We start from the raw sequence: 27,107 nt of genomic DNA on the forward strand, positions 1-27,107 counted from the left end.
GTGTCTGCCTGTGAGTGCACCCGCTGCACCCGCTGGACAGAAACTGCGATAGAAGTCAGAAAGAGTGATAGAAGACAGTCTCCAAACACAAGCAGCTACAAAAAAACGACCAGAAATGGAAGCTCAATTTGTCGCTAGTTGTTTTTAACAAAGAAAATGCCGCTAAAAAAATTAGGAAGTCTCCGGTTCAACTCAAAACAGAATGAAAATGTAATGCTCCCATGGATCTTTAAACCAAAGGATCGCTGATTCGCTCATTTCGCTATCAATCAAAAAGGGATTCAGCCTCAGACAGATCATCCAATCACCATGCAGAAGCTGAGCGTTTGGGTCAGCCCAGGCCAGCCCACTGCCCCATAGACCCCCAGAGACGCTGAGCGTCCGATGGGCAGGACAAAACCCTGCATTTATCCAATCGTCTTGTTTCGCTGCACTTTGCTGCTTCGCTATTGAACTCTTTAAAGCACTGCGGCAATGATTGAGAGGAAAGCAACGTCTTTACCAGTGATAAGAAGCTGATTCTGAACAAAAGTTGAGTGCATTGTAGTGCATATTTATTCAATGACATATACACACAACAGTATATATTTGATGATTTATTTTTTGACATTTTAGGGGAAACTGAGCTTCCCTTGCAGTCTCTGGTGTGAACTTTAATGAGAGTAATTATGAATTAATAAGAGCAGGAGTGTTTTATCTGTAGAGGATGTGTTAATAACTTTTGATCAGAGGTGTAAAGACGTATCATATACTGCAGTTTAAATCAGACCGTTAATCCAGCTTTGGTTTTACAGGGTGAAGAAAGCACAGGTGGTGAACAAACTGAACATCTGACTGACCAAGTTTCTCCACCAACTCAAACCCTGCCGCAGGAGGGGGACCTGACATATGCCTCTATTAACATTGATCACAAAAAGCCTAAAAAAGGGTAAGCACCAGTTCTATATTTATCTGGAAATTTCAGTTGTAAAAAAAGAGCAGATTGGACTCCCTGTTTAATCTCAAATGTAATCTATATTATGGGCATCAGAATCAGAATCAGGCTTTATTTACACTTGTTGCACAGTAACCGACATAATATTAGCACTACACACAAATAAAATGTACACACAATATTTGCTTGATGTAATTGCAGATCGTTTCCGTCAGAGTCCAAAAACAAGATGATTCCGTTTTCTACAGCGCAGTGGTCACAAAACGCATTAAATAGAAATGAAGTGCACTGTTTTATATTTAGCATCTGTTTCCTCATGTGGTCGCTAATTCACTTAGAAATATGAGCTATGGATTAATATTTATAAACCTTATTCATGACAAACATTATGCTTAGTTTACAAATCCTAACTCTTAACTTTTAACTTTGATATATTCCTATTCGTTACTTTCTGCTGTGAGATATTATTGAGAATAAAATAGTCGTAACATTTACTGAAATGCTATTATAACCACTAAAATATTTTTCATCCCCCTGAAATGTTTCTCTTACATGTTTTGAAGGAACATGTCACTTTCTTTTTAGTTCTCAAATATTTAAAAAAAGACTTATAATACCCTTCAGACATTGCTATAACATGACCTGATAACAATTAGCAAGACTAGCCTAGCCTTGTACATAGCAATATAACTAAAATACCCTCCTAGCTACAAAAATGCTCCTCTAATAGTAGATATACGGCTTTAAATATCTCTTATTTCAGTGAATGAATCAGATGTGTATTTTTAACGAAACGAATGAAATAACATGATTATTTTAGGGACTGTTAGTTCCACTCTGTATTTTATCGTGAACTCCTCTGCATCTCACAGGAAGAAAACAGAAGCTCAAAAAGAAAACAGAGGAAGTGACAAGATTAACCAGGTTTGAGCTAATTAAGTGTTTCCAAACCCAAATTCTCAACTCCAGTTTGTATCAGACACATTTTAATGGATGATTTCTATTCATTTGTTGAGTTTAAAAATATCATTATTTTCCCTATATGTGAAATTAAAATAATAATTATTATGATTTAACATGAACAGGAGTGTTTTATCTGTTAAAATCAGAAGAGGTTCTTTTAACCTGAGGAAACTTAGTGCTTAGCATTAACTGCAGACTAAATCAGACCGTGATTAGACTTTAGTTTTGTAAGTTGGAGGAAACACGTTGGGGACAAACTGAACATCTGACCAACCAAGTTTCTCCACAGAGTGACACCCTGCTGCAGGAGGGGGATGTGACTTACGCCTCCGTTACCATTGATCACAAAAAGCCTGAAAAAGGGTAAACACCACTTCTTTATACATTTGGAACATTCATTTAAAGAAATGAGCAGGTTTGATAAAGAGGAGTGTTGACTTTCCTTCATTATTCTCTGTTCATTCTCTAAATTAATCTCTGTATTGTCAACACAGTCAGAAACATGATTAGGTTCCACATTAAAGGCATTTGTCTGTGTTTACACATTAGCTCACAGCACACGGTAACAGACATTATTAGAAACACACACTAATGAATTATGCTTACTATTTTGCTGAATGTTAAATTTCTATGTGATTACAGGCCTTCCCATCCAATGCAGCAACAAGAGGATGATTCAGTTATCTACAGTGCAGTGGTCACAAGACCCATTAAATAGAAAAGAAATGGAATCTATTATGTTTAGCCTGGTTTCCTAATTTCACTGGCTGTGTGCTTGTTATTTCACTAAGAAAAAAAGAGCTGTGTGTTTATATTTAGAAACCTTTTCTGTTGAAAGCATTATTCCTAAACAACTTCTGTACAACTTCTAATTCTGTATTTTTAACTTTATGATATATTCCTCTTCCTTGCTACTTACTATGAGGTGTGATTGAGACAGAAATAGCCTTAAAATATATTGCATTTGTAATCATTAAAGTATTCTTCTTCCCTTTGAAATTTTTCTGAGGGGGTCTTATCTGCTATTCTTATTTCTTCTTGGTTTTACACAAAAACATTCATGTAGAAGAAGAAGAAACACATCTAATGATTCCCTTAGCTTCTCTGGATTTGCCCCATAGGTGTAGTAGTGTGTTGTGGCAAATCTAAAATTAATCTCTAAGTATTACCAGGAAGGAAGATCGATGCTCAAAGAATTCTTTGGGGAGACCAGAGGAATAAAGACACGCAGTCAAGAATTCTCTCTTATCTCTCATTTATTGAACAAAATCATGCAGTATATATATGACCCCAGTCACGTACACCATCATGCGTTATTACATCAACCTTATTGGTGGATCTTAGTTGATTACTGTCAGGAGAAATGGTTGCAGGTGAGGGGTGTCTTTCAGTTTGTTGACTCCCTTCTTCCACTCTATTTAGTCTCCCCTACTACTTTCAGAATTGCTCTTTTCAACACTTTCCCAGTCTCCTCTATCTCCTGGGTCACAGTAACACAACACAATGTAACAAGTCCTTTCAGGTCACAAGCACACTAAGCTGCACACTTAATTTAGTAAGAATTAATCAAGTTTAATCAATACCATTACTCCCTGAATATATTGTATCATTAAAATAAATCATTATTTATGATTAACCATTACTCATTAGTGTTAATCTGCATTTTTCCCATCACATAGTGAACAAACAAACACACACTAGTCAGCAATTCTTCATATATATATTTAAGAGCCACTGTAGCATTGAGACTGCCAACCACATAGTAACAAAAGGAGTATGTTTGTGTGTATGATTTTGGGGACCAGAGAGTTCTGCTTCTGAGTGAATAGAATGAGCTACACTTGACAAACAGCCGTTTTCATAGCTTTTATAATACTCTTGCTGTAACAGTCACCATGGCAACAGCGAGGTGACAACACAGGTGCATAATAAAAAATTAATAAACAAATAAATAACACACAGCAGTAAAAGTGGTTAATTTTAAAAACAGCGTTAATAATTTGAGTGATTTACTCATTTTTAATGGTTTAGGCTCCACATAATGTAAAGATAATTTTTATTAATTGTAGTCATCTTCATTCAAAACTACCTCATTTAAATGAATAAATATAAAAATGTGGCAACACAAATGCGTTTATTTGAATATGAATACGAATTATTTATTATATTTATATATTATATTTATATTAACATATAGTGGATATATTAATTATGCTTTCATGACCAAAACATATTTATGGATGGATTTATTTAATTTATTTGTACATTTATAAATACTCCTCCTCTATAACATTTTTGGTGTCACTCTTCAGGTGAGAAATTATAATTATTGTTTTTGTTGGTCATTCTGAGACCATTTTATTCTGTTGGAATTGTTTCACATTTATTAACATTAGTGTCTCAGAAAAAGTGCCAAAAGACAGGGGCTAAAGGGTGCAGTTTTACACACATCTCACCACACACACACACACGCACACACACACGCACACACACACACACACCCTCAGCCTAAATACACTCACACACACAGCCTAAATACACACAGATCATACATATAAACACCATAAACTACACTGACTTTAGCCCCAAAATATAAACGTCCTGGACGACACCATAATATTATTAATTTTAATAATAAGCATAATTTGTAATGTTTTTTTCTAATAGTAATAATTCACAGATATCTTCTGCACATTGTTAGTGCACACCTGGGTCAACTCCTACAATACAGAGGAGTGTTTTCAAACTGATACCACTCTTCATTCATTTCATTTTTAGCCAAATTAGCCACTAGTTTCATTTTTCATGATGATGATTTTGGATTGTTTTTGGAATAGTATTTTAAAAACAAAACGGCTGATGATGTATATCCCCCATTCAACTGTCAGTCATTTGAGAGGAACGATTGACTGCTTTTATTTCCAGCCACAGGAGGGCAGTGTTTCTTTTTGAAGTATCATTCATTCAAGTTCTGCCGACTGCATTCATCCTTTGTTCCAACATGAATATTCAACTGTGTTAATGACTACTGACACCTAGTGGTCTGCATGTATTAGAGATTCTGAAGGGACCTTCTCTATGGAGCACAGTCTGGTTCATAAAGCTTTATCCCATGTGATAATTTCATAAATATTGTTTGCTAATTCTTAATCATTTCATTTTTAAAGCTGGAGGTGGTGAATTGTCTTTATATTTTTGTAATATTTCTTGAAGCACTTTTTACATCCTGATAGTAGTCAATAAAATAAAGCTCTGACGACATAAATTAAAATATTCCATTTTTATAAAAGCTACAGGACTGTGAAACTCTGCCCAATCATTTAAATGATACCAAACAAAATGATTGAATGGTTTACCTACAGGATACTGTCCACATCACACACACACACACACACACTGCTCATATTCTACATGTCTTTTGACATGAGCAGACTCCACACACACAGTGGCTTTAGAACAGGGGTCACATCTTATCCACGCAGGGGTAGTCACAGGTTTTCATTCCAATAAAGCAGAAGTTTACCTGATTTTACTTGTTCAATCACCTACTCTCCATCTTTGAACAGTTGTTTTTGTAATTTATTTACTGATCCTTTCCTTTAAAGGAGATGTCTAAGATTGTGGGGAAATGCTAATATCCTGATTGTTTACATTCAAAAGCTCTGTGTCCTTTAAGGGGGATTGGTGAGTTTGAGAGAAAAAAAAAAACAACAGTTGTTTGTACACAGCTGAAGTGTAAATTGTTTTATTCACTGTTTGAATTCACACAGAAACTCATATGTAACTCGAGCTGTTTAGTTTTGTAGCACTTTTGCTCTGTGTTTACTTTCATGCAGTTAGCGCTCTCCTGAATTTAGAATCAGTGCCATCTACAGCAAAAATAAATCAATATTATCCACCTACAGAGCAGGAATAGAGCATTCATTGTTTAAAATTTTCCAAACTGCAATTTCTCTGCTGTGAGCAGAGAGAGAGCCTAGCATACAGTACTGAGACACTTTGTTTTTTTACCCATTTACAGACACTGGGGTTTCGTAAACACATTACTGTGTTTTCCAGCGCAAACCGACTGCAGAGCAGCACATGGGGAGGAGACACACAACAGAGTTTTATACACAGTGTTTTTATATTATTATGATTGTGAATGTTGCCTTTAAGTGTCATCTGCTGTTCACCAGGCTGCCATCATAAATAAGAACTTGTTCTTGATGACTTTGCTGGTTAAAATAAAGGTTAAAAATGGGTAGAGCCGTAAACAGCATTTAACACAGTGTGTACACAGTGTGTGTGTGTGTGTGTGTGTGTAAAAGAATTTCTCACTAGTGTTTACTACTAAAGATGTGTAAAATGCAGAGAATGCATTTCCACAAAGGGATTAATAAAATAACCCTTTATCTCAATAGACACTGTAGTGTATGTTGTGTATACACCGTGATATATATATATATATATATATATATATATATAAATATATATATTATATATATTTATATAATTTGTTTGTAGCGTTGACCTTATTCAAACTCTTATTATTACTGATATTTGACTAATGGTAGTAATTAAAATTTTATAATTGGCTTAAGTAATTAAAATGTTAACAATTAGTTTGAGAATGAATAATGGCCAAGCTAAGTGAGTTTTTCAGGATCTTCAGACTTTTAATGAACAGACTCCACACACTGTGATGTCAAATAATGGAAATATTTATTAACAAAAAGAATATTTACTTAACATAACATAATCTCAAAATCTCACGGCATCAACGCAGGTGAAGCCGATTCGAATTTAAAGATAAGCTAGGCGCTACGACTTGTGACTAATGTGTTGCTAACTGATGTTTTACTTAATGTATAAATTTATCAAGGGACTTAAGTAGGCACCAGCTTCTGGAGAGTGAATGAATTTTGGCTTGCTTACTCTTTTTGCCGTTTTCACCCAGCTGTTTTAACCTCCATGCTCTAGGGGTTGCTTCTTGTCCTCCCTGTGTCGTTAAAGGTAGGCTCGTTGGGAAGGGGATTCCTTCCAGGTTGAGTCAGACACTCTTGGCCTTAGATGGGGCGACGTCGGTCGGGAGTTTCCCTTTTCGCGGAGGATTGCAGGCCTGGCTGGTCTTTCCACTGAGAAAGGGGAGGCGTCTTCAGAGTAGTTAGCTCGTCACTCGAGTCTCCAGAAGTAGTGCCCTCAGAAGTCGGCTTATAACGCTAATATATCCACTATCAACTAATCTACAGGGGTGATATCTTATTCTGGCCACGAACAAGTTTCACCTGCTTTGATCACTCGTGAGATTTAACTTAGGTTGGGCGATAAAACATAAACACAATGAAAAGAACAAAGGATTATTCGGAATTACGCGACGTGACTGGTAAAATTTCTTTCACACTCTAGCTAGTGCAAGATGTCTCCTGGGGAGCTGAGTGAGGTCCTTTTAAAGTCTTTGTTCGTTGGTGTAAAGAAGAGAAAAACGTCTCGCTTGGAGAGGTTGAAAATTAGAGAGAGAGTGTAAAACAAAGAGAACGTGTAAGAGCGCGTAAAAGTAGAGTTCGGAGAAAGAGTAAGAGCGTTCAGAAGAAAGAGAGAGCGGCGTGGTCCGGGCGCACTCTTTTCAGAGGTGGCGCGGTCACGCCCAACTGGGAGGTATCCTTCCTTTGATTGGATCCTGTGTCTGAGGCTCACGTGACTTGTTTCACGTTTCAGAGAGAGAGAGAGAAAGGTTACACGTATACACAAAATTGAATAACATAGAAATTACTTATACATACTTATGGTATAGCATAATATGTGTCCTGGATTATTAATATCAAACATCTACGTGTATATATCTTGGGTACGTTATGATTACGTCCCACTACAATATTATGTTAGAAGATATTAATTTGTTTCTCATCTGAGGACAACAAAGAGTGACATTCATACATATCGCATACACATAATTATTAGAATTTGATTATTTCCGTTATGTATCTAGGCGACCTCAGGCGAGACGTGATTTTGCAAACGTCCACTTGGGGTCGCTGTTAGTCCATGCTGTTTTTCCTTTGTGGATGAGTTTTCAGGAGTTCAGTGCAAGGTCAATTCTGGGGCCATCTGTTTAGTTTTCACACGAGATAAGTTTCGCCTTTTAGGCGCCACGGCCATAAAGCCGAATTGTCACCCACAGTTATTCCCCACTTTGTTTGTTCTCCCCTCTGCCTAAAAGCATAATAACTGGCCTGTTATCTTTCATCCATGGTGGAGATGAGGGAGGGGTCACTGGAAAGTGTCCTGCTCAGTCTTTGATGAGAGTTTGTACGCACACACAAAATTTTGTGGAATGTGGGTTCTGTTCCAAACAAAAATCCTTGTTAAAGTGGAGAGTTCCTCACTCAGAACTTTGTCATTTCTCGATTTGATCCATACTCCACTACATTCCCCCCTTTTTTCAGTTTTATGGTCCAGCAGGGAGCATGGAGCTGAAAAGAATTTTTGCTGTGGAGGAAGGTGAGATCAGCAAGCATATCCAAACACATTTCCAGAGCTGATGTCTTCCTATCAGTGTATGGGTGCATATGGGGTGTTGATGTTTGCATGCTGAAGGGATTCTAATTATTTAGGCGTAGGTCTTGTTCAAACGCAACCTCGAGAGCTGGTCTTCGGCTTCATATCTAAAACTTGGGGGTTCGCCTCTCTGGGCTCTCTTATGTCTAACGAATTTGACCATTTTATTAGACCAAGTTTCTAACCTGCTCTGGAGGGCTCGAGTGCGTTTGAAATAGAACCAAGCTATACCAAAGGTCAAAAGATATCCTAATCCTACCAGTGTAACTAGTAAGGTGTCTGGAGTGGACCATGCATAGGTGACAGGCTGAACTGGCCATAGGGGTTGAGACGACAGCTGTCTAAGAGTGTTATCTATGGGGGTTAGATCAATGACTTGGGTTCCCTCATATTCTAGGCGAGTTAGTGTTTTAGGATCTAGCTCGATGGTGTGTTTGGAGAAGAACTCTGAGATTTCTATGTTGCTCTCATATTGGTCAGGGTTTAGGTGATACAGGGCCAGGTCTCCTACATGTAGGATTGCGTTTACGGGGACGTCTACCCAGAAAGATTGGCTAGGAAGGAGTACCCTTTCTGAGGTGTCATGTTGATCATAGGTTAGTAGGGCCTCTCTGAAGGGGGTGTTAACCAACCAACGGTTTCCAACAATCTCAGCTTGAGTACCAGTTACCAAACGTCAAGGTGTGACTACTACCGGACATTGAGTATTACTCATCATAGGCTTAAGACCACAGATCCCATTTGCGCTGTCACGAATAAAAGGTTTGCTAGGGCACAAGTAGTGGATGTCTTTAGTGAGTGTGCACATAAGCAAGTTGGGTACCAGATATGGGTCAGGGTTATTGTCTTGATATGCTACAAGTGATGTTGTCTTTACACGAAAGTAGGCTTTATCTTACCAGAAGCCAACGTTGACAACATCTTTCAAACGGTAGATGTTTTCAGGCGCCATTATGGGAAGGTTATTGATGAATGCTAATTCTTGGTCTTGAGGATTAACATAAATTGGGATGACGCTACCTAAGGTATAGGCTAGGTGGGCCTGGAGATCAGTAACTACTTCTCGAGTTGCTGTAGACAAAATCTCCTGTACTAAGGATAGAGGCACCAGGTAGGGAGGAATTCTCCCCATGGCTAGGCTATCCACAGAGGAGCTGATTTCTTGTAGCATATCAGACAATAGCATATTCACAAGCTGGATGTGGGCAAGGTCAAGTTGCACTACTGAAAGCATAGAGTTAACCGTCTGGAGCGTTTTGTTCAAAGCGACACTGTGAGCATTGAGCACTACAATGGTGCCACGTAGGGTTTGCCCAATTGTTTGCAGGTGCTGCTGCTGTTTGTCTAGTTGGGTTTTAATGTTTGGAATTTCAGCTTGCAATTCCCCTACTTGACATTTGACAGTGGCTACATTGACGGCGTTGATGGCGGACGTTCCGAGACTCAGTAGTGATCCCACAGTTGCAGCTGCCATTAGCAATCTATGAATCTATGCCTATGAAGCGTTTAGGCCATTTGTTAAAACCATTTAGTTCTGATTGCGTCACGGTAAACTTTTGTAGCTGGCGGAGCATATGAGTTACGTCAGCTTCAGCATGGCTGATAGCTTCCTCAGTCCATCTAACTCCATTCCGGCCAGTCTGCAAAGTGGTTATCGGTAGGTTTTTGCTACATGCTTCGGCGGGATTCATCCGTACAAATACTTTCTGGGTATGGAGGCGGCAATTAGTGATTAGCAGTCCCGGCTGGTCTTTCAGTATTATTCCTGAGTCAGGACCCGGTTCAATCACTTCAGGGAGCACGGCGGTTCCTAGGGAGCACGGCGGTTCCTAGGGAGCCGACGATCAGGAGAATGAGTAGCGGGGCCATCCTACCGGGAGAGATGCTCATGGTTAGATTTAGGGTATTTACGGCAAGTCGTTTTAGATAAGTTATAAAGTTTTTCACTATACCCCCCTTTTGAAAAAAAAAATTCCTAGGGTAAACACTCTACAATAATTGACGATGAGGGACTAGGGTCTTGCACCCTGAGTGTCCTCAGTCTGGTTAGAAGCTTGTTGCCTGCTAAAGAGTGAGAGGAAAAGGGGAAAAAGGGATAGAATAACTAAGGTGTGAGTAGAAGGTTGTAGTTGTTTGTTAACCAGCACCCTTCCTGCCTTTGGTTCTGTTGTTTATGACCTAACACAAGTGTTAGTATCCCCTACAAGTCCCATGGGGGTTGTGTGTGGTCTGATTTGGTTGCGGTGGACCCACTTGAGTTCAGTACTGCCCCGACCTTTGTTTATCTTGATCCTGTAAACAACGGGGGACAGTTTGTCTGTGATCTTATAGGGACTGGACCATCGGGGTAGGAATTTGCGGGCCAGATTCCCCTGTTTTTCACGACCTTCCAACAGGTTGGACAAAGATGTAGTACCATACCTTGTCCCCTATTTGGAGTTCGTCGTGGGATGCCTTGTGATCATAGTATGCTTTGCGACCTTCTGCACTTTTTTCCAGTTTCTGCTAGGCAAAGGCAAAAGTGGCTTGGAGGTTTTTCTGCAGATCCTCCATATACTGATGAGTGGTGTAGGCTACTGCTATGCTAGCTTCACCTGGCTGATATAACAGATGTAGAGGCAGAGTCATCTGTCTCCCTGTCATCAACTCAAAGGGTGAGAACCCGACCGCATCGTGTGGGGTCGCCCGTATGGCCATCAGTACAAGGGGTAGCTTGACATCCCAGTCTCGTTGGTTTGCTGCTACGTACTTTTTCAGTATGCTAACAACAGTTCGGTTGGCTCGCTCTACCTGACCTGAGCTTTGAGGATGGTAGCTAATGTGAAGGCTGGCTTTTACTCCTAAGAGTTGCCAGAGCTGCTGCATGACCTCAGCTGTGAAATGTGTTCCTCTGTCAGAGTCGACACGGCTGGGTAGGCCAAACCACGAGAAGACATGGTTCATCAGTAAGTATGCATTGGTTAGCGCTGTGTCATTCGGTGCGGGGAGGCATTCTAACCATTTAGTGAATGCACACGTGACTGTGAGGAAGTACTTGTTACCTCTTACTGTTCAAGTGAGTGGTCCAAACCAGTCTATCTGGAGGTTTGACCAAGGGAAGGATAATCTTTTCTTTTGCAAGGGGGCTCTATGAAGAGGATTTGAGGGTTGAAATGTGCGAGTCAGTGGCATGAACAAGTAAGCCTTTGACGACTTGGAAGGATGTTCTGGCGCCGTATAGGTCTTTAAAACCTGGTATGGTGTCAAGATCTTGGGCTGAGATGGGACATGTAGATGGGTCAGAGACATGGCTAAGCATTTTAGAAATAGATGGGTCTCGAGCTTGGAGAGTAACTAAGTCAGCGTCAGAAAAAGCAGGGTTAATGGAGACAATAGTAGTTTTAGCATTGTCAGGCGATGCCTTCGTTACAGTTCGAGACCGTGTAATAGCTAGGACTTCGATGTCGGGTGGGTTTGGATAAAGGGAGGGATCGAATGTCCACGATGTGCCTTCGCGGGCCCCTTGTTTGGCTAAGCTATCTGCTCGGTCATTGAATTCTTTGTCATCTCCCGGGACTCGGGAGTGACCCTTCACTTTCTTCCAGTAGATCTGCAGGTCATGTGTGTCTACCAAGTGTTCACACGCCGCGAAAAGCTCTTTGTGTTTGACTGGCTTTTTGTTTGACGTGGTGTAGTTGTTGGTTTTCCACAGTTTCAAGTGGCATGTGAAGCTTAGGCGCGCGTAGTTGGAGTCTGTGCAGATCACCAACGTTTTTACGCTTTCCTGGACCGCAGACTGAATTGTGATGAGAATTCCTGCTATTTCAGCATATTGGGAGGACTGACCACCCAATTTGAAACTTAGGGGTTCGTGAGGCCACCCGTTTATTCCGATAATACCCACCCCTGCCATCAGGGTGTGTTCTCGGCGGAACGAACAACTATCTACATACGCAGTGACAAAGTCTTTGCATGTGTTAGGATCGAAATAGTGGTGGTTAGCCATGGTAGGTAAGAGGGTTTCTGGAGCTTGTGGCACTGGGGAAGGAATGTCTCCTTCGCATCGCCTGCAGGAAGCAAGGCCTGTGCCTAGGGGGCTCTTGTAGTTTTGTGCGTAACGTACCTCCAAATCAAAGCTTTGGAGAGCCATTAGCCAGGAGGCTACTCAAGCGTTAGTTACTATACCCTCTCGAATTCGTTGGCTATTCATGAAAGTGACTGGCTGATGATGAGTTTCAACCATCACCTTCTGACCACCTAGGTAGTTGGAGAAATGTTTGACTGCCCACACTGTTGCTAGTAGTGCTTTTTCGCAGTCACTGTATTTGTTTTCAGCAGCCAGCATAGTTTTACTAGCGTAGGCTATGACACGTTTGTCTCTGTCATGTAATTGATACAGACCAGAGCTGAGACAGTGGTCCAAAAACCCTACTTCTAGGTAGAATTCTTTGCTACTGTCAGGGTAGGCGAGGCATGGGGCCGTGCACAGTTTCGATTTCAGTGCCTGCATGGCTTGTTCCTGGGCTTCGTCCCAGGTGAATGGAGTATCCTTTTTTAGTAGGTCGTAAAGTGGACTAGCTAGGTCCGCATAGATTTCTATGAACTGGCGTGAGTAGTTGCATACTCCTAAGAAACTGCGGAGTTCCTTAAGATTGGTGGGTGCTGCAAAGTTTGTTACTCCTTGTACTCGACTCACTTGTGGTTCAACACCATCAGTTGTCAGGCGATGCCTTCGTTACAGTTCGAGACCGTGTAATAGCTAGGACTTCGATGTCGGGTGGGTTTGGATAAAGGAAGGGATCGAATGTCCACGATGTGCCTTCGCGGGCCCCTTGTTTGGCTAAGCTATCTGCTCGGTCATTGAATTCTTTGTCATCTCCCGGGACTCGGGAGTGACCCTTCACTTTCTTCCAGTAGATCTGCAGGTCATGTGTGTCTACCAAGTGTTCACACGCCGCGAAAAGCTCTTTGTGTTTGACTGGCTTTTTGTTTGACGTGGTGTAGTTGTTGGTTTTCCACAGTTTCAAGTGGCATGTGAAGCTTAGGCGCGCGTAGTTGGAGTCTGTGCAGATCACCAACGTTTTTACGCTTTCCTGGACCGCAGACTGAATTGTGATGAGAATTCCTGCTATTTCAGCATATTGGGAGGACTGACCACCCAATTTGAAACTTAGGGGTTCGTGAGGCCACCCATTTATTCCGATAATACCCACCCCTGCCATCAGGGTGTGTTCTCGGCGGAACGAACAACTATCTACATACGCAGTGACAAAGTCTTTGCATGTGTTAGGATCGAAATAGTGGTGGTTAGCCACGGTAGGTAAGAGGGTTTCTGGAGCTTGTGGCACTGGGGAAGGAATGTCTCCTTCGCATCGCCTGCAGGAAGCAAGGCCTGTGCCTAGGGGGCTCTTGTAGTTTTGTGCGTAACGTACCTCCAAATCAAAGCTTTGGAGAGCCATTAGCCAGGAGGCTACTCAAGCGTTAGTTACTATACCCTCTCGAATTCGTTGGCTATTCATGAAAGTGACTGGCTGATGATGAGTTTCAACCATCACCTTCTGACCACCTAGGTAGTTGGAGAAATGTTTGACTGCCCACACTGTTGCTAGTAGTGCTTTTTCGCAGTCACTGTATTTGTTTTCAGCAGCCAGCATAGTTTTACTAGCGTAGGCTATGACACGTTTGTCTCTGTCATGTAATTGATACAGACCAGAGCTGAGACAGTGGTCCAAAAACCCTACTTCTAGGTAGAATTCTTTGCTACTGTCAGGGTAGGCGAGGCATGGGGCCGTGCACAGTTTCGATTTCAGTGCCTGCATGGCTTGTTCCTGGGCTTCGTCCCAGGTGAATGGAGTATCCTTTTTTAGTAGGTCGTAAAGTGGACTAGCTAGGTCCGCATAGATTTCTATGAACTGGCGTGAGTAGTTGCATACTCCTAAGAAACTGCGGAGTTCCTTAAGATTGGTGGGTGCAGCGAGGTTTGTTACTCCTTGTACTCGACTCACTTGTGGTTCAACACCATCAGTACTTACGAGCAGACCGATGTAATTCACCTTTGTTCTGCACCACTGACATTTGGAGAGTGATATTTTAGCACCTGCTGTTGTGAGCTGGTCAAGAACATGATCAATCTCATCAATATGTGCCTGTAGAGAGTGGTTACGCATGAGTATGTCGTCCACATATATGAGGGTGCCTCGCTCGCGGGCATCAGGGCATGCTTTGTTTAAGAAAATGTTGAACTCCGTGGGTGAGCTGGCATATCCAAAGGGGCACCGAGTGAATGTGTACTGTCGGTTTGCAAAGGTGAAAGCGAGCTTGTGTTGGTCTTCTGCTTGCACCGGGATGGTCCAGAAGCCAGAGGCTACATTGATGGTGGAAAAGTATTTAGCGTTTCGGACCGAGGGGAGTTCTTGCTCTAATTGTGTCATCGGCCACCGAGATAAGGGAACCTGTTGTTTTAGTTTCCGGTAGTCGATGGTCAGGTGCCATTTACCATTGGGTTTTATGACGGGCCATAATGGTGCTGAGTACGTGCTGTTGCAGGGTCGAATTATGCCCTTTTCCAGCAAATCATCAATGATTTCTTGTACCGGTTCATAGGATGCCAACGGAATTTTGTATTGGTGGACAAATGTGGGTGGTGCTCCTGGACGAGTGGGAATGCGCACTGAATGAATGTCAGTGAGACCACAGTCCGTTGAATCTTTGGCAAAAGATTTTTGGTATTTAAGAAGCACTTCACGGAGTTTCTCACGTTCTTCTCCGCTTTGGAGGGCATCGGCCTCCTTTAGAACTTGTTCGGCTTGGATACGAAATTCGGAGTCAGATAGTTCTTTCGAATTGCGTGAATTTGAAGTGTCTTCTCCCGATTCGGGAAGTAGAGATGGTTCACAGGAGGATTCCGGGGATGAATCTAAAGAAAGAACCTTGACCCTCATTTGATCATCATCAGCGAGATCTATTCTGCAAATGGCGTCTTTACCCATGTCCAGAGCTGAGAAGAGAGCAACAGCTCGTTCATTCAGGCATTGGTCCTATAATCGGGACTCGCAACTCGAAGTCATGGAATTTTGTACTGACCAACCAACCCAAAGGAGATGAATGAGGAATTGTCAAGGGTTGAGTGGTTTCGTTTCGTACGAACACCTAGGTGGATCTTGCTCGTGTTTCCACCAAAGGGGTGGCTTCGACGGTGAGGCCTAGTTCAAAGAAATGAGGTGATGGTTGGAAAAGTGCATGTGCGTGGCTTAAGTGTTGGCCAGGTCGCATGACTAAACGGATGGGTACGTTTGCGGTGTTCGCAGGTACCACAAGTGAACCTTGGTTAGTGACCTGACATACCTCGGGAATAGTTTGTCCTGAGCCTAGGTTGCTGGGATCTGAGGACCAGGTTTCCATTGAAACATCAATCAAGGACCACAGCACACTATTGAGGGTGTCTACGTGGACATCAAGGCGCACCAAGAAGTCACTTCCAATGTAAGCGTCATGCGGCAAGTTAGGGACGACCAAGAAATAATGGGTGAGTACACTTTTGTTCCACTGGATGGTTAGAGCACAGATTCCATCAGTGGGTGACATTACCTTTGATTTCGGGTCGAGAGGAAAGAGACAAGGACTGCTCACCAAAGGAATATTTGGTTGAGTGAGGCGCAGGGTGTCAAAGAGGGTTTGGCTTATGGCGGACTTGTCGGTCCACAGAGCCAGAACTACATTGTCCACATGATAGTCCTGCATTATGAGACCATTCATGATGGGAAGGCCGGGAGTGTCTGTTGTGGACGGCTTAGTGAAAGTGCACAGGAATGTGTTCCGCTGTTCTAACATGGCATTAGGGGGCCAGGAAGAGACTGCAGTCTCTGGTGTAGCCGCCATGGGCTCGGTTTCCTCTTCCTGAAAGTGAGGGATCTGCCTTGGTGGATCTCCTATTGATTCAGGCCAGATTTCAAGGCGGCAACACTGAGCTTCCCGGTGGTGTGGGGTGCAGATGGGCAAAGGCTCACGCACTTGTGCCCAGATTTTTGACCTTTTGAAGTCAATCAGTGGTTCGAAGCGATTAAGGAGATCTTCGCCGATGAGGAAGGGAATTGTTTCAAGAGGAGACACATGAACTGGATGCACTAAAGTCATTGGTCCAATGGCTAAGTGTATTAGTGCCATAGATTGGATCGTGAGGCCTGCATGTGAATACGGCTGAATTTTAAGAGAACAGTTTTGGAGCTGTATCTCGTGATTTTCATGCCGCGCAATGGCTCGAACCTGGTGGAACAAGGTGGAAGACATGAGGGTGACATCTGATGCAGTGTCCAGCAGGGCCTCATGTACTAGCCTTCTCTCCACAATGGTGGACAAATAGAATTTGCGTGCAACCCCTTTCTCAGTTAAGTGTCCCATGAATTGTTGGACGGGTGTGTCGCCTTCAATGACTGAAGGGTTGTTTGGCGTTAAACCTTCCTTACCGTCTAACTGAACAACCAAAACAGCACTGGAGGGTGTTTGTGAGTCACCCCCCTGTATCATTTGGTCTTCAGCGTTTGTTTGGGTCACGAGGAGATTGCACGGTGCGCTAGAAGACGGAGCTTCGCTTGTCACTTCTCCTACATAACTCTCTAACATTTCTGGGGTGTTAGAGGATGGCTCTGGGTTAGACCGCACAGAGGTGATAGAAAGAACGTCAGGTTTTTTCTTTTTCTCTTTACAAATCATTGCAAGCATTCGGCGGATGTCCTCTAACTCCTTAGAGCTGAATTCCTTGCCTTTAAGCTTGTCTTTGGGGTGATTTTCTTTATTTTGATACCAGTATTTCTCTTTCTTTTCTCTATTATAATCAGAAAGCTGGTTCTGAGCTGTTCGCTCATATCCCTTATGGGGATGTGCTGGTTTTCTGCGGTCCGCACCGTGGTTTTATGCAAGGTAATAGTCATGATCATACCCAGCCCTGTCCTGAGGGTTCCAGAAATCTTTGTCGCGATTTCTGACTGGCCTGCGAGGAGGGTGGCGCTTGTATTGGTGTGAGGGCGGAGGAGGTTTCGGGCCCTCACTGGCCCACGGAGTGAGGGAAGGGTCTCGGGCGGATCTTTGTGGATCGGCCTGGGTGGCACCCTCCAACTCTAAATGTGGGGAGCTGGAGTCGACATTAAAGACTTGGGGTGTTTCGGACCATCTGTTGGGAATTTGTTGGGATTTTAGGAAACCTCTGAGTGCTAAATCACGCAGCTGTCTGCTAGACAGGGTGCGAGGGCAAGCTGAGACTCCCAGCTGATGACTGGTGTGGGGATGGAGGTTTTGGATAAATAGTGATTTGAAATTTAACTCTTCCTCTATTCCGTAGTCATTTCTAGGTCCGAAATACGCCTGTCTGAGTCGGTTATAATATTGCAGAGGGGATTCCTGGCGTTGCTGTTTTACGTTCAAAGCAGCGGCCAGTCCTGTCTGTGACAGGTCATTGGAGAATTCTTCCTCCAATGCTTGGCACAGCACATCATATCGCGCTTTTACATAGTCTGGCTGACGTTCAATGAAGTTACTGACGTCTCGGTTGGAGGTCAGTTTAATCACATATAGTCTGTCATCTATTGTGATTCCGGGGAACCGTTGGAGGTAGAAATCAATATCTTTTAGGTAAGAAAAGATATCATTAGAACCGTCAGGTTTGGGATCAAAGCGGGTTATATTACGTGCGATTTTATCTAGGTCCTTGTATGAGGGAGCGGGAGAGGGTACAGGTTGAGGGGGCCAGGCACTGGGTTGCAGTGCTCTGGGTCTAGCAGGGCGTTGTAAGGGCCGGCTGACAGGAGACACAGGGTAAGGTGAAATACCTGTTGATACCAGAGGAGGTGCTGCAGCAGCTCTAAAGGTTATGATCACTGGTGATGCTGGTCAGAACAGAGAATGCCTCATCCCACAAGCCTTCTACATATACTTCCGAGGGAGAAGTCCCTTCTGCCATGTTAGCTGTGTCTAGCTGCGAGGTGTAGCTTACTTCTATTTAGTTAGGATTAATTCCGTAAATCCCTTTCTAACTAAACTGAACTTAATTCACCTGCACCGAGTGCTCTAAGAGTCCGTGCTAGTCAGTATGGTGTTGAAGTTCACTTGTGAATCTCTAAAGGAAGTCTGTTAGTAGTAGAGGGTGTAGTGAAAGTTGCTATACGCAAGTGAGCAAAAGAAGAAAGAATTTTTATTTTCAATAATCAAAATTATAAAAAAAAATTTGAATTAAAGAATTGCTGAAAAAGAAAAATTCGGATTAAAGAATTTTAAAAAAATGTAAAGTAAATTTTATTAAACTAAATAAAATTTCTGATTAAAGAATTATGAAAGTGAAAGAATTTTCCAAATTGAAGAATTATTAAGAATAACAAAATTAAAAGACTTTCTCTTTTAACTGCGTTTATGATCTGGTAACAAGTTAAAGTGTCAATCTCTAATTATTGCACACTGTCTGCTATAGCTGTATCAGCTTACTATGCTTCCACGCCTTTAATCGTAATTATTCAGATGTGCAGAGTTTAGAGACAGCCACCAGAGCTGTAATACCAGGTCTTGTTAGTGCGAGCTAGTCAACAATTTCAATTGCGATAGCAAGTTTCTCCACTAGAGGGTACTGAAGGTAAATCTGAATGGCAACAGCAAGCTTCAGTATTAAAGTTGAACTTAAATTGTAATACCAGACTGGGTAACTTGCTGACAAGCAAGTTTATAATGCAATAGCAGCAATGAACACCAGTCGGCGCTGGTGGAAATTCTAATAAACACGGCACGAGCAGACACAATGTAACACAAATGGGAATTTCCACTGTAGCGGGAAGTTTTAACTCTAGAGGGCGTTATCAAATTGAAATCTAAAATGGGATAAAGATTTTAAACGCTCAGGTACTTTATCAAAATTAAAATTTAAAAGAGAACAGAGATTTTTACACTAAGGTACTTTAAACGAATTTCATCTGTAATGACAGCTTTTAAGCACCAGAGGGCTGCTAAACACTTAAGGTTGCCTCGGCGGACAACCTCCCAACCATTAAAGGGTGTACGGGAATCAAACGTCAAGGGTAGCACCACACTTGACCACAAGGAGGAGCATGGGAGGACACGCTTCAATAGACGCTAGTTATGAAGTGATTTCCCTGCAATTACGCACTTAAACCAAAAGAGGGAATTAGTCTTCCTCTGTTTTGGGGGAGTTTTGAATTTCCCTCCTTAGTTTCAGTTCCGCCCCTTCAAAGGGGTCATCCCTTTTCTGAATTCGCGTTCAGTCTAACAGGAAGAGCTGATGAGAGCAGACCGCTCTTAACACAAGCCGTATTTTCGGCAGTTTCTTTTAATAACCTCCCAATCGCCTAGCACGCAATCTCGTTATTAACGCTGGTAGCGACCCAGTTTTAAAACGAACGGAGGAATTCGGTTCGGTTGTCCTTCTCGCCGGAATTTCGCGGCTGAGGGTCGAACCGCGGCAATGTCCTAAAGCGGAATCCGCGCAATGGACGTGCCAAGGCCTCTATTTAATGCATGCAAAATGGCGCAGAGCCGCGCACTTCAAAAACAACCAAGCTTATTTTTTTTCAACGGTATATACCACAGAACAGATTTTCAACAGTAACATACACAACACGAAATTGCCCACATCAAGCTTTGAATCTCAATCGTTATTCAGCAACATAAACAGCGGAAAGCATTTCATAAATCCAAGCTGAGATTATTTATCAGTGTTTACAGTTTGTTCATTAAAAGACTTTTTCCTGGCCCCACGTGGGCGCCAAAAATAATAAATGGTATATGTAGTGTATGTTGTATATACACTGATATATATATATATAAATATATATATTATATATATTTATATATTGTGTTTGTAGCGTTGACCTTATTCAAACTCTTATGATTACTGATATTTGACTTATCATAGTAATTAAAATTTTATAATTGGCTTAAGTAATTAAAACGTTAACAATTAGTTTGAGAATGAAAAATAGCCAAGCTAAGTGAGTTCTTCAGGATCTTCAGACTTTTAATGAACAGACTCCAAACACTGTGATTTCAAATAATGGAAATATTTATTAACAAAAAGAATATTTACTTAACATAGCATAATCTCAAAATCTCACGGCATCAACGCAGGTGAAGCCGATTCGAATTTAAAGATAAGCTAGGTGCTAAGACTTGTGACTAATGTGTTGCTAACTGAGGTTTTACTTAATGTATAAATTTATCAAGGGAATTGATTAGGCACCAGCTTCTGGAGAGTGAATGAATTTTAGCTTAGCTTGCCGCGCACACACATTGTAGCTGTGTGTGGTAGCCATGATTGTGTTATTTTTCTGGACTTAAGGTCTCCCTTTTGTAATAATTAAATAGCACGGCTCCTGTGGCTATATCAAAGTTGAGGAAAGTTGTTTTGTGATTGTTCTGGGTTAAATGATTGTTAATGATGAGAGTGAATGTTTTTGTCTTTGCGCTGTTGAGTCCATTGAAGTGTACCACCACACTGATGTGCCTTTACTATGGTACAACCCAGGAATGTTTGTCCTGTAAGCCTATGTGAAAATAATATTGCACTTATTTTTTGTAACCAAGTATGCATTGCAACAAGCATATATTTAATTGATTTGAAGATAGCATTTGTTTTGACTGTGTACATTTTGGTTATATTATTTGAGTTTATAATGAATTATATTCCATGCTATTTTGGTTTTGGTAATACAGAAAGACTGGATGTGTTGTAAAGGATTTGAAACACATGAATGTGTAAAAATAAAGACTCGGCAGAAGCTGGAGAAGGAAACACACTACTGTCGTCCGTCTCACGATTTTCCTGTTTCTTTTCAGGATATAATCTGTTGGCAGCCCACTCACTAGGGGCCTGTTACACATGCACGACCCATGCGTTCATATGAGGAGGATATTGTGCTTTTTAAAAGGCTTGGAGTGAATGTCGGCAGCGCATATCATTCACGAGAAGGGGGAGCCCACATCCTTCAGTGCATCGCACAGTCAATCAGTTCAGAACTGAATGAAAAACTGAAAGCGGCCGAATTCTGGGGTGTGCTTTTTGATGGATCAGAAGACAACAATACTGAAGCAGGAAATTGTGTACATTGTGTCTGTGTCTAACAACGGAGAGATTACCTCAGATTTCCTTGGATTAATTAATCTGGGTGTGAACCGAACAGCACAGGACATAGTGAATGGACTTATGCAGCTCTTCCATGCTTGTGGTTTAGGGGATGAGTGGAAGACGAAGCTGGTTTCCGTATGCACAGATGGAGCTGCAGTGAACGTTGGAGTTTACAACGGGGTCCTTCCCAAATTGCGTCAAATGGTTGCGATCGGGGATTCACTTATACATATCCTGTGTACTGCCCACACACTCGAAAACTGCGCTAAGTCAGCTGATCGCACGGTTCCATACTGTGAGACATTTACACAGTCCATTGTAAAGTTGTTAAGCTTTTATTTGCAGAAAGGGGGTGCAAAAAGGACAGATAAACTGAAGAACATATGAATTAAAACATAGATGGTCTGCATGGAGACAAGAGACTTTGTTGAAAATATGGAGGCTATTACCTGCCATTCAAATTCATGTGGCTACAAGTGATGACAGTGACCTAAAACATATAGGCACAGAGCATGTCCAGTGTTTTCTAGCCAACATGCTTGACACTGGAAAGATTTTGCACTTCACATCTCTCAGGTTCCAGCAAGAGAAGCTGACTATTGGTGAATGCAAAGATAAGCTCATGGTAGCTATTGGACAGCTGACACTACTGCTTGACAGTGAAGGTGAGTACAGGAAAGAAGCTGTTTCAAATGCTGATGCTGACAGGGACAAGACTGATGTATTGAGAGGTTTAATTCAAGAGTTTGAAAGCAGATATGAATCACTCAAATCATGCGATCAATTTTTAGTATTTGATCCTTCAACTTGGCCTCAAGAAATGCAGCACCTCCATAGTTTTGGTAACAGAACACTGAGTAACATGCTCCAGAAATATGAGGCCAGCTTGTCTGTTGACAGAGATGCCACTAAGAGAATGGCTGCGTTTAAAGCAGTCAGGGAAGCGTTTGGCAGCCTCCTCTGTGTATGACTTGGTCAACATAGTGACGATGAGCAATCTAGATTGTTACTCCAACATTCACAAAGTAATTCTGTTGTCCCTTACACTGCCCTTGAGCAGTGCGGCATGTGAGAGGGGATTTTCACATCTCCATATGATAAAAAATAAGTACAGATCCCGCCTATAAGACTTGCGACTCTCATCACTGATGCACATCCTCTTGTCTAGGATCACAACAGAGACATTTGACCCAAAGGCAGCTGTTGATTTATGGATGCACACAGCTCATCATAGGCTAAATCAGGGGGAAAGAAGTCAGCCCTCATCATCATCCACCATGTTTGAAAGGGAGGAAGAGGGTGATGAGAGCAGTCAGGAGGGCAGTGATGATGAATGCTTGTAGTATTTCCTGAATTGTAAAAGGTGAGCACCAAGCAACATCTTTAGGTGCTCCTTTGAGAACTAGACCAAAAATGTTATGTGCACCCCTGACTATAACCCTGGCAATGACTTTAATATTTCACTTTAGAATCTGCTTTAGAAACAATCATTATGTTTAATGTAGGACAGTGGTTCTCAAACTTTTTCTATCATTCCTCACCTCAGATGAAGGGAAATTTCCGAGCTCCACCTGTGCCATGTTGCCGCATAAAAATTTGTAATAAAATACACATGCAAATTTACAATCTCTAAATCAGTAGCTTAACATTATAACACCAGATACAACACTAACACAAATGTTCAAAAATTCAAAAACACAGAAATCTGGCTAATAATTAAACTGTGCTTCAGTTTCTCACTTTTCAGAGCAGGGGGAGAGTTCAGCATTCTCACAGCCTGATGGATGGAGCTATGATGGCAGCATGCTGAAGAAGCTGTGTAGCAGGTGGGTGGGATCACCTGTCAAGCAGAGGGCTTTTCGTAGGAGGCAGGAGCTGTATAAGTCCTGAAGGCAGGGGAGAGAGGTACCAATAATCTTCTCAGAAGTTCTCACAATACGCTGGAGGGTTCTGCGGCAGGATGCTGTGCAGGCCCTGTACCACGCAGTGAAACGGCTAGTCAGGATACTCTCGATGGCCCCACTGTAGAAGGTGATCATGATGGGGGTGGGAGCTCTTGCTCTTTTTAGCTTGCGGAGAAAATAGAGCCGCTGGTGAGCCTTCTTGGCCAGTAATGCTGTGTTGATGGTCCAGGAGAGGTCCTCTGTGACGTGCACAGCGGACGACACACAGTCGTGTCATCCGCAAACTAAAAGAACTATATATATATATTAGTATCACACTATTCAGTGCAGCAGTGTGTGGTTTGGGACACGGCCAGAGACTAACGTTAACTTGCTGCATGTTTAGAGCTCTTTCTCACGACCTGAACACACCTAATATTAACGTTCACTAACTCTCAGATCGTCCTCTGTTTCCCTAACAGTTAAATACAGGCCTCTTTCATAACTGTAATTATCTGTCTGTTATCTGTTGTGCTCTTGTTACTGACCTCAGCCCAGAGCTGGTCAACACTAACTTTATAAACCAGACTCTGACGGTGAAGCGGAGGTGAAGCTGATGATTGGAGCAGCTTTATATTTGAACAGGGGCCTTAACGAAGGCTGAAAAAAGACCCACCCTGTGTCTCATTAAACTTTACCAAACTTGATCTGGACATGTGATTCCTCATCTCATGTGAGCTTTACATTATAGAAAACACATAAAAGTCACTTTCTTAAACACTGTTTGCTGATTTTAATAGTTATAATGGTGTGAGTTATTTAATCTTATATAAAAATGTATACATCATCTGAGGTCACTGTGGAAATGTAAATATGATGAGAGCTCACACCTCCAGCTGTTCCTGTGATGGTCAGCAGTGTCGGAGTGTTTCTGGTCCCTGTCTTCTTCTTTTAGAAGTAGTTTCATGACACATATAAAGAACAGCTCCTTTAGCCTCAATGTATTTACAGAAACACAGCTGAGGCATCACACACACACACACACACACACACAGAGAGAGAGAGAGAGAGAAACGCTGCATTAGTCTGGTTCTTCAGAGGAGAGAGACATGAAAACTCTGCACCTTTCAGCACTGACCCTGCTCACACTGACCGGTATGAATTATTACTGCTCTATTAGTTTATACCTTTCAGGAACGGGTAGAGTGTCCTAAAGATCATCAGTTAAAATCAATGTGTTTAAACACTGTTGGGTTTTAACAATAACACATTTGTGTTTCTTTAAAGACAATTTCCAAAGATGGTTCCTCTAAAGAACAATGTAACTGTACAAAGAATATATTTAACACTTTAAATTGCCTCAGGCCTCCATTTCACTCAACTGTAGGATAAAATAATGCTGTAGTTTGCCTTGTTCTCCGTGTAGTTACTGAATAATGTTCCTCACACTGAGAGTCAGTTGTTAACACTTTTCCGTCTGCTGCAGAACATTAGTGAGTGTCTCCTTTCTCCTCAGCTCTATCTCCTCTGTTCAGATTCCCTCTCTAATCCTCTTTCCTGTCTGTCGTGTGGTGGTTTGTTGTTGCTGTGTGTCATGGTTTCACAGTTTGGAGCTGGCTGGCTCGACCATTCATCAATTACACACACCTGCAGCTACTCAAACCTAAACTATTTTAAGATCCCTTTGTTTCAGCCATCTTGGAAACACTACACAACTTTTAAAGTGGGGGCCGATTATAAACAGACTACATTCAGATTAAAAAGTCAGGCACACACTACACAACTGGGGATAACGGGGAGAGTCTAAAATGATTAACGTGGCTTAATGCACTGAAGCAACGATTACATTTTTCTGCAGAACAACCTCTAACTCAAACTGCAAGTGAAAAAAAAGAAGTTAAGCTTTTTTCCTTCTCATTTAAACCCTTTATGAGGAAACAGCTTAATGTGGCGTGTATGTGTAAATTTTTTCATGCACCATTTCAGCTTACTTACGATCAGTGGTGATTTAGAAAAGTGTAGTGTTCCTGGGTCGTTGTTTTAGTACATTAAGCTACGTGAAGCTGTTTCCTTATAATGGGTTTAAATGGGAAGAAAAAGCTTAGCGTATTTTGTTTTACTTTCTGTTGGAGTCACAGGTTAAATGTTTCAGCAGCAGAGAGCACTTATGATCAGTAGTAACTGAGAAAAGTTTGGTGCTGCTAAGTAATGTTTTTTGTTGCTGTGACTGGTCTGAAACATGATTTGGAGACAAAATAAACCTGACTCTGAGCCCCTCACACACTACACGACTGTCTCCCCCGACTGCACCAGAGTCTACAGACTAGAGCCAACTCAAACTGACTGGAAAACAGTACTGAAATCAAGCTAAAAGTCGTGTAGTGTAACCTCAGCTTCAGATTTCTAGAGTGTGTTTGTTGCTGTGGTTTTGTTGCTAGTTGTTTACTGTGGAAACGCCTGTGTTACCTGTGACTCTCTGTTTTCTGACCCCTGCTGGTCCTGACTGTGCTTCTGATCTTAACCCCATTAAAACTACTCAGCACGTGTATTCTGCCGACCTGCCTCACACTTTACACCGTGCTGCTTTGGGATCAGGTCACACCACTGACTCTGGAGCTTCAGCTTTTTACTGTAGAGCAGAATGATCCAGAAATAGAACAGAACAGCATAGGAACAGAAGTTCAGAAAAGCATACATCAAAACATTGTAGTGGAGGAAGGCTCGGGTATGCTGAACCTTTTTCTTAAAACTCTGGATCTAGATCAAGAAATGGAGAAATTAAGATTCAGCCTTTGACCTTTTTTTTTTTTTTTTTTTTTTTTTTAAACCTCTCATTCCACAGCAGTGAGCTGTGGGGACCTATGAAACACACACACACACACACACATAGTCTGTTGGAGATTAGAAGGCCGCAAGTCCCCCTTTCCAGTGATCCTGAGATTAACACAGAAGGGTTCATAATGACACTGAGATGTTTTCTTCAAACTTTATGATGACCAGAAACGCCATTAGACAAAGAGAACTCACCAGAGCCTGAGAACTGACTCATAAATCTCACCACGTGAGGAGACCCAAGACCCCCGGATGAGCCAGGGCTTGGAGACTCTGCTGCCACCGTAAAGCTCAATAAAAAATAGAATTTTCAGAGCTGATGTCTAATTCTCTAAGTCTCTTGATAAATTTACATATTAATCATTAGTTATATTTCATTTAGCAACACATTATTCACAAGCCTGAAAGCCTAGCCACTTATTAGACTCATAAGGGTTTCATCTGCATTGATACCGTTTGTGAGATTGATGATTGTGCTATGTTTATTAACTGATTATTATTCCTTTCCAATAAAGTGTTCTTTAATTTGAAATAATACTGTTTAGAGAGTTTGTCCATAAAGTCTGAAGATCCTGAAAACACTAGCGTGAATAGTATCCAAATTTCTGATAAATTATTAGTATTATTATCTAAAATTAGCAATAATAATAATAATTTATAATTGATGACCACAATTAAGCAGAAATAATACAAATACTGTTACAATGCTACAACCTCTTTCAGTTATACACTCACTACCTCAATCTGTGTTTAATGTTAAATACCTCAATCCAGTTAATGTTCAGCAGAGTCCAGGGGAATGTCTTAGAACCTCTATCAGCACAGGAACTGAACTTCTGTTAATCTTCACCCTCCTCTCCTC

At 41.7% G+C, this 27,107-nt stretch overlaps 1 protein-coding gene across 1 annotated transcript in view; it reads left to right on the forward strand.

Moving 5' to 3' along the window:
• Positions 1 to 27,107, forward strand: part of LOC136705014 (carcinoembryonic antigen-related cell adhesion molecule 2-like) — a 49,262-nt gene that overhangs the window by 19,994 nt on the left and 2,161 nt on the right. The window lies entirely within an intron of this gene.

This window comes from Hoplias malabaricus, chromosome 1 (assembly GCF_029633855.1).
Source record: "Hoplias malabaricus isolate fHopMal1 chromosome 1, fHopMal1.hap1, whole genome shotgun sequence".
In the NCBI taxonomy this organism is placed as follows: domain Eukaryota; kingdom Metazoa; phylum Chordata; class Actinopteri; order Characiformes; family Erythrinidae; genus Hoplias; species Hoplias malabaricus.